Source organism: Lipophrys pholis (assembly GCF_963383615.2).
Source record: "Lipophrys pholis genome assembly, chromosome: 13".
Classification (NCBI taxonomy): domain Eukaryota; kingdom Metazoa; phylum Chordata; class Actinopteri; order Blenniiformes; family Blenniidae; genus Lipophrys; species Lipophrys pholis.
Window position 1 is genome coordinate 8,319,340 of NC_137632.1, and position 8,695 is coordinate 8,328,034.

Below are 8,695 nucleotides of genomic sequence, written 5' to 3' on the forward strand. Positions count from 1 at the left end.
TTTTTAAATTTCATTTAGTTTCTCTTTTCAGATTTCCGTACTTTAATTATTTAATTTTCTGCTGATTTTTGTTTTTTTTTGCTCCTTTTACTCACTACATTGAAGATAAACATCTGTACTTTTTCCTCCTCACATTCTCCAAACTATCTTCTTCTTGGTGAAAAGAGCAACGCAGCTCAAAAGTTAACGCAATGACCTTTTCAATAGAATTAATGTTGATTTGCATTATTAATGATTAAACTGTATCCACAGTGGCAGTTTTACAATAACAATAATCATAATGTTGGCATGCTTCCACATGGTAAGACATTGTATTAAAAGAATAGGGAGAGTGCGCTTGCACATATGCGTCCTTGCATGTGCCTTTTTAGATTTGTGGAAAACTCGAATCTGTAGTTTGATATTTACCGTACATGCTTTACACTTCAGTTAAGAAATTGAGTATTTTGCCTTTCTACACTTGAGTTGAAGCAATTTTAGAAAGATTCAAGTGTAATGAAAGACGAAGATGTCTGACAATTTGTTTTTCTTCTTGTTAGTAAGATGTTTAACAACAACACTTGTACACTTTCAATTACCAGCAGTGCTTTTTAAAAAGGTATTTTTGTGTGTATTTTGTGGATGCACACATAATTTCTGGAAAATTTAACATCATAATCAATTTGATTTCAATATTTTACTACATATAAAGTAATTGCATTGGTGATCATTTGGTTTCTCACCACTTGAGATACATTTCCACTGATCCACAGGTCCAAGAACCAAACCATTGTGAAGAATGGGTGTCGATATGATCCATCCAAAGTTACAAATGCAATAATTCGTGAATATAATTGGCAGAGTAAGTGTTTTGCTGTCTCCTCCTCAAAGTGTTTAAAACTGATCGAATGATTTATAGGACAATGATCAATTTTTTTTAAGAGTTCTTTCCACATATGCCAACAGCTGAACACACAATTGAAAATAATTGGCATCTGGAAAAGTGCCTACATTTCTTAAATGTGCAGCATTTCCCCTTCTTGTTTTAGAGTCTGTTTGAGCTAATTGGAGCTGATTATATAAATGTAGATGACTGACTTCTCAGAAAAACAAACAAAACCTTTAAATTATTTTCTTCTTTCACTTTAACTCGGAGACAAAGATGCTGTGAAGCTAAAATAATCTTCAGGAGTGTATGAGCATGTATTGTTGGCGAGGGAAACAGGAAGGCATTTTAGATCAGTGTGTTGAGATTCATAGCTTGGCTGCAGCGACATACATCTTTTTGCAGGTTATAATGAGCTCAATTTACAAGCGGCAGCAGTACAGACGTCTCTGAAATTGTGAAACCCACAAACGGTGTTTGGTAATCAGCGCAGACGTCATTCGGACATGATTTGAGGATTTAATTTACCTGTAAAGCAGATGCATGTCTTTTTTTCTTCCTCTGTGGCTTCTGAAGGAGGTTTTCTGTTTTTTTTTGGCAAAGGCCAAACAACAAGTGACAGCAGGTGTCTAATGTGGCCTTCAGACGGTTGCTCATCGCTCCGGCATTCAAATCATATTCCACTTTTATCCATGTGAATCAATGATTCCTTTGTAAAAGGACATTATCTGGGCTGCAGAAGCTCTCAGGGGGACCAAGTGACACATTTTAGAAGCCACAGATAGCTTGTTTATTTAACTTAGAATCCGATGGGCCATCCTTGAATTAAGAGAAAATATTTCACAGCCGTTGATGTTCAAAGCGCCGCCATCAATTGTGAATGTCAGCTGCTGATAGGCGGCCAAATCTTGCTCACGGCCTGCAAAAGGCGCTTAAAAGCTCAGAACCTCAGAACCTCATTACCCACCTTGACTGCAGGTTTCTGCTGCGTGTGGCTGTTTGGTAACATGGAAGGAGCTCGTTGTCATTTCTCTAATAGTTTAGTTGACAAACTGGTCATATTGTCGCCTCACAGCGAGGAGATCTCACTTTGAAGTCCGAGCTTGTGGGTCTTTGTGTATGAAGTTTGCAAGTTCACCCTGTGCATATGGTGATTTTTCTCCTAATGTTTCCTGTTTTCCTCCCACAGTCCAATGTTGGATGAATCAGAAGAGAAGATGGATTGAAAGACAAAATTGTTTTGGCAGTTTGTCAAGAGAGCTCACCTGGACGGAAAACATCTCTCATTGGTTTTAGGAGGTCCGGCTAAAACAAAGTTGAAACGCTTTTTTCCACCCGCTGCTGAATCATTTCCACAGGTCTGCACTCGATCCTTCAGACAGGAATCTGCAGCGCACAACAGGAACAGGAAGGACTTGCAGCAGGTGGCGAGGAGGGCAGAGTGCATCAAACACAGAGTACTACTTCCCCGAGGTAACATTTTAATTTCAAAAGTTACACATTTTCTGGTTTTCTAAAAGTAGGTGGAACCAGCTCCCAGTTTCAGTCAGGGAAGCTGACATACTCTCTAGTTTTAATTTTAGACATAAAACTTTTCTATTTACATAATAAAGCTTACAAGTGGGGTTGGTTCAAGTCACCCTGGACCAGCAGCTACAGGTTTAGGCTGCTGGGAGACCTGCACTGAGCTTCTTTCTCACTCTCCTTACAGGGATGTTTCGCTCTTACAGGTCACACACACTAAGTTGTATTTGGCACCATATGTATAAAATTTAACTGAATATCCTCCCTGCAGCCCTCTGAAAGGAGATGCACACTCTTTACAAATTGAACAAATAGACTGCAAAAACAGCTGATTACCCCAAAAGATGTTCATGGGATTCCTGTTATTTCTGAAATAATAATAATCAGTCCTGCCAGGAACAAAACAACAAAATTAAAAACAAAAACAACAAATCTGTGTTGAGCACGTAGCTGTGGCCGGAGCGTAGACAGACTATCTCTGTGTTATGAACGCCATTGTTTTGTTTGGGACTTTCATTTATTGCACCGGATTCACATTTTCTTTTCCTTTTTTTTTTTTTTTTTCCCAGTCATTGTAAATCATTTCAGAGTGTCTGCTGTTCTTTGTGCTGAACAATAGCAGTGCATTATACTGGCTCAGTGTGCTGCTGGACAATGCAGTCTGAGAGTCACTTAAATGAGCTGACATGGTCCTTCTGGGAGATAAGTATAGAAGACGCTATGGGGCAATCCACCCACATTTCTGTTTATTTTCTGCTGTTAGGGAAAGCTGATGGTGGCTGTTTCTGCCAACACTACACAGACTAATGCTGCTGAATAAGATTATAAACAGCTCACTCGCCTTCCTTCTTCACCTCTGACAAGAAGTGAATAACCTTGCAAAACTTCAAAATACCCATGCTAATCAACATTGTGGATTCCCCTTTTCAAGCCAACGCAGCCCCGCTGCTGAGAAATGATAATAATCCTCGGTGTTAGCTTTGCTGAGGCGTCTTTGCCGAGAAGTGCTCTGTAAGCAAAGAAAGTGCGAGCAAATGTAGGAGTGCATAGCCTGTGTTTACAGAGAAGCCAAGAGACCTGTTAAGATGATTTAAATCAGAGGGATGAATATTAAGTGTGTCCTTCCAGAGAAATAGAATTACAATTTGGTGCCTTTTAATTTGTTAATTAGCCATTTCTATGTAGGAGGACGAACTTACAGAGCAAATACGCACTATATGAGCTCCCCATCTTCTGCTTAATTGATCCCCAATTAGCCATTAATTATTTCATTACCTCATTTACTCTGCATGACATTGCATTGTATGTCAGCTCAGTCAGTGACAAGTCAGCTCTAATTAAAGGCCACGAAGACATTTAGAGGGAGGGGGGAGCTATAGATATTCATGAGATTGTTTTAATTTGTAATAAAGACCTAAATTACCGCCGGTGTCGAAGACGTGAGCTTTTCTAGTTGTAGTGATGTGGCGCCGGTTCTCCATACGTCTATGCACTTGCCAGCGGCTGGGCAGGACACGTCCATCTGCCTTGAATGGCGATTACGAAGGAATAATGTTACTCCTAATTACATTTGGGTAGCCACACAGGGGTGATTTCACTCGTTTTCTGAAAGCTTTTCTCAGCTTCTACTTAAAGTGAGAGGCTGCAACTCAAAGACATGCAGAGGTTGATGGTTCGTACACAGAAACCCATTAAAAGAAAATAAGAATTGATAAAAAATTTCTACAAGCAAATATAGTATTATATTAGCAATATGACAATCTGTGCAGCGAATATTATTTTAATATGAGTTTTTCTTCAAATTCAGAGAGGTCCCTATTTTGTAATGCTTATTAATTAGCATATTAGCATGGTGGATTATAAAACAGTGGGTTCAAAGGCAGAGCTTCTCTGAAAGGCTAAAGTGAGATAAGTGAAGTTAAACTGCCCGACTGGCGACATGTGAACACTGATTATCTCTTTTTCATGGCACAAGGGATGTATAAATCACCAATTTGTCCTTCAAGCTTACGTGCTGAAAGCAGGAAAAATAGGTAGAATGAATTCTAACCAAATCCGACGGTGCATGCGGGGGCACAGCTCACCGACGTGATGACTAAAGTGAACTATATTAAAAAAACCTTTAAACCTGGTAAAGCTTGTATTATTTCTGGCTGTGAGAGGAGATGATGGCCTCTGACCACACAGCTTCATTTCACATTGAGTCCTCTTTGACTTTGTGAAACTAATGTTCAGGTTTTCTGTTTTTCGCATTATTTTTGCACAACGAGAGAATTTTTTAAAACTTGGAAGCACTGACCATTGAAAATAAAAACGTTACAATGGCAAAAGATTGTAAGTCACGATACACCTTCATAAACTTCAATGTAGAACTTTTAAATTATTTTAATCGCAACCGAGTTTGAATGTAAAAATAAGTGTGTGTGTCCCTGAAAATGAAAGTGTGTCTTGGAATAACTGTGTTGTATTTGTCGCTGTAGATGTTTTTGTAAATGTAGAGGGGGAAATATTTCTGTAAATACCTGGGTACGCGTAAACGTGGCCACAAACATGCAGGCTGTTGGCCCTCCAGGACCAGCAGTGTTCTTCCTATTTGGAGGTGTTGGTGGCAAGAATATTTTTACTACTTGGACAATCCCAAATAAGTTATAAACTAACTATGTGCACTTCCATGAATTACAAGAGAATATATACTTCATTCCCCACTTATGTCTCCGCATTTTTCACATTGTGAAAATCTTATGGAGATATGTGTTTTAAAAACAATGAGTTTGACCCAAAAAGAGAGGACTAAGAAATAAACTACAACAACGCAATCAAACCATGAGCAGATTCTACCATTTATTACACATATTACATTCTTAAATAAAAATGCTCCACTTAACAGTTCTTGCATAGATATCTTACAATACCAATTTAGAAAAGAATTATGAAACAGACCAGTAACAAAAATAAATTTTTCTTCTTCCTTAATAAAGAACATTACCATACTAACATCATATAATACAAATAATATTTTAAACACTTTGTACAGCAAAAAATTGTAAGTAAAACAATAGAAATGAAGTCAAATGAACTCAACAGAGGTGATGGTGGCAGAAGAGAGGAAGGCGGGGTGGAGTGAAGGGTCATGGATCCTGGGTTGAAATATGAGCGTTAGAGCCCCCCCGTAGCAAAAGTGAGAGGGGTGCTGTGATGGTGAAAACACATCTGCTTGTCTTTTTTTTTTTTTTTTTTTTTTCACTTTTTTACACGTCCGTTCATCCCCCTAAATATGATACAATCCCTCAGCAGCTGTGGTTTGTTGTTACTGTGGATCATACAAAGGTGCTTAAAATAGCTCGTCTGGTTAATGACAACATCGGAATGGCCTCTAAAACTGGAGCAGAAGGTTTGGCACCAAATTCATTTCTATGTCTCCTGCAGACACCTCTAGTAATTGTAGATACTAATGCTTAGTATTTCAAATGGAATTTTTCCTGATCGGTCCTGCGATGGCAAAAATTCCTCTTAGATACAATAATATTGAATGTTGCTCACCAGATTCACTGGGAAGGAAATGGGTTCTTTACTAAAGTTTGCTTGTACAATTACAACATCTGCTTCAAAAAGCACAATGAGCATTACTTCTACGACCTCGTGTTTCACCGGATTGACTGAAAACTCTCGTTTGGCACTTAAACCAAAGGAAACATCGACTATTGTCTTGAGGTGGTGAGCAGCAACATATTGGTGTAACCAAGAGGAACAACGCTGTCTCTGAGAAATTACACAAATTCTACACAACTTTGATTTTCCATTTAAGTTGTGGCCTGTTAAATATGGATTTTTTATTTCTTTTTCTTCTTTTTTTGAGACCGGAATGGTTCAGAACAGCTCGTAAAATGTAATTCAATACCGAAACTACCAAAACAATTAAGTTTTAGGTAACGGACTGTAAAGAAACAAAATAATCCTGCACACAATCAGCCTTTTATAGAAATCTGAGGAGTGATATATTGAAGGATTGTTTGATTTCTACACCTGATAATAAAAGTTTATATGGCAAGTTGGGACATAATCCTGGTAATTCATCCAATAAGAATCTGCACTAATATCAAGATTGGTGCTTCTACATTTGCATAAAACATGTAGGTGCATAGGGCATAAAAATCACAATTTTCAGGTAACCAATGATAGCCTTTTTTGAGAATTTACAAATATTGTGACGAAGAGGTGAAAAAAAAAGAAAAGATTTCCAACACGTCACAATTAATTTTTCCGATGGGTTGAACACGGGTTGTTAGCCGACACGCTTAAGCACACACCAGAGACAGAAACTTTCAGTACCAAACAACTTTTCACACGCTGAGAGAAAGAGCGGGACAGACTCCAAAAAGTCCTTCAACTAAGGCTGAGCAGATAAACCGAGAGAGAACGCAAAGCACCGGCGAGGATGGATCGACTCAGGTTGAACCAGCTGAAGACTTTCAGGCTGACAAGGTGGAAAAGTTAGTGTCGTCTCACCAAACAGCTGCAAAGCTCCTGGGAGTTTTCCTCAGAACAGCCCCAGAGGGCTCTGACGGGTGAGGTTTTATTTTGGGGTGGAGGGGAGGGGAGGGGAGGGGGGAAGGTTCGGTGTGGGTGCATTGAAACATACAAACACAAGGAAAAGGGTAAAGATCTGTGAATCTCTTATACTGACACATCGAGCATGGACAAACACAGTAGTTACAGTCACTCCGGGATGCCACTGAAGCCATGAAGGTTGAACCAAGTCACAGGTTGACTGTCGGGTACATGGAACCCTCTTTTTCCCAGAGCAAGAGAGGTGAAAAAGGCAATTCTCTGGAGGCTGGAGTGGATATGTTAGTCAGATCTGTCATGAGTGGACCTGCAGAAAATGATTCCCGAGTGGCAAAGTGCATCCTGGTGGAGTAACGAATGTTAAGTGGATATTTAACGTAGTGCTCCAACAGACTATGCTAGCAGTGCGCGCACATGGAAGAGTGCAAGAGCTAAATATGATGATGAGTTAGTGCATGTTTGCGAAAAACTAAAGCAGATCTATTAAAATGCTGAAACGTCTGAGACGGTGCCGTCTGCATGTTAAGATCTCACGCTATTTACAAAAGCTGCCAAAAGTGACAATCCTTCTTCAGGATGATATGGTAGAAAACCGCGGAAAGTTCGGTCCCTCGAACAAACTTTTTTTTGTTTTTTTGTTTTTTTTTTAACCCTGGAGTCCCTGTGATTGCCAAATCCAAGTATGAGGTCTGGGACCCTCCCCGAGTGATCGCCACAGGCCTGCCCTGGTCCGGAGATTAAATTTGCTCAAATTGAGGAAAACCAGAAAATGCACTTTCCAGGATCTAGAGCGGATCTGGAAATCAGAATCAGTCCTATGCTTTTATCTTAAAGGGGGCGTGTCAATCGGAATTTAGCTCCAATGCAATATTCATGAAAATCAAACGTCAGAGAGGAGGGTCCACAGATTTTCTGAGAGCAATCTCAGAGGGCTCCAGGAAAAAAAAACCAACAACTTGGGAACCACTTCCTTAAAGAACAAAATCACCGTCTGTAGTCAAAGTGGAGGTCTGCAGGCTGGTTTCACTTCGGGTTTGCTGGTTTGAGTCTGAATCTGTCTGATTGTAGCTCTGCTGTTGAGCTTGTTTACTGATTCTGATCCATTTCCAAGAGATGCTTCAGTTCACGAGGAGTTACGTTTGAAGTTCAATTTAATGCACAGATTCTAAATAATTATACTGAGAGACATTTCACAAATTGAAAGAGAGTAGTTGAACGCAAGCTTCAGATCTGCGATGATAAAGAGTAACTTCCCCTGAATGATTCTGTTTTTGCTCACAGTGACATAAAACCATCAATAAACTGTCTTGCTGAGTTGTATATAGAGTTTTTCTTGCGTCAGCATTCAACTTAGTGCTAAAACTTTTTGGGGCGACAATTGCTGGTCCGGCTCCATAGGAGCTGCACCAGGAGTTCATCTGCAACACATTTTGGAACTTTTTGCGTCTGCACCCGAGGCAGGAAAAACAAATTTACTGACATTACGGCGTTTTCAGGTGAGAATGATCCCAGATTCAGACTGAACTCCCAGAGTGAAAGCAGCTTTACGGAGTTTCTCCTCAAGATTTCCTCTGAGCTCTCTCCATTTAACACATTGGAACACTAAAGCCCCCCCCCCCCCCCCCCCCCCCCCCCAAGTTTTTTGTATCAAGACTGAAACCCACACCAGTTTAACGTTTCCCAAGAGTCAAGCCTACCTCAGTGCTATCTGCAGTGCGCTATAAGAAGCTAACTCAAACT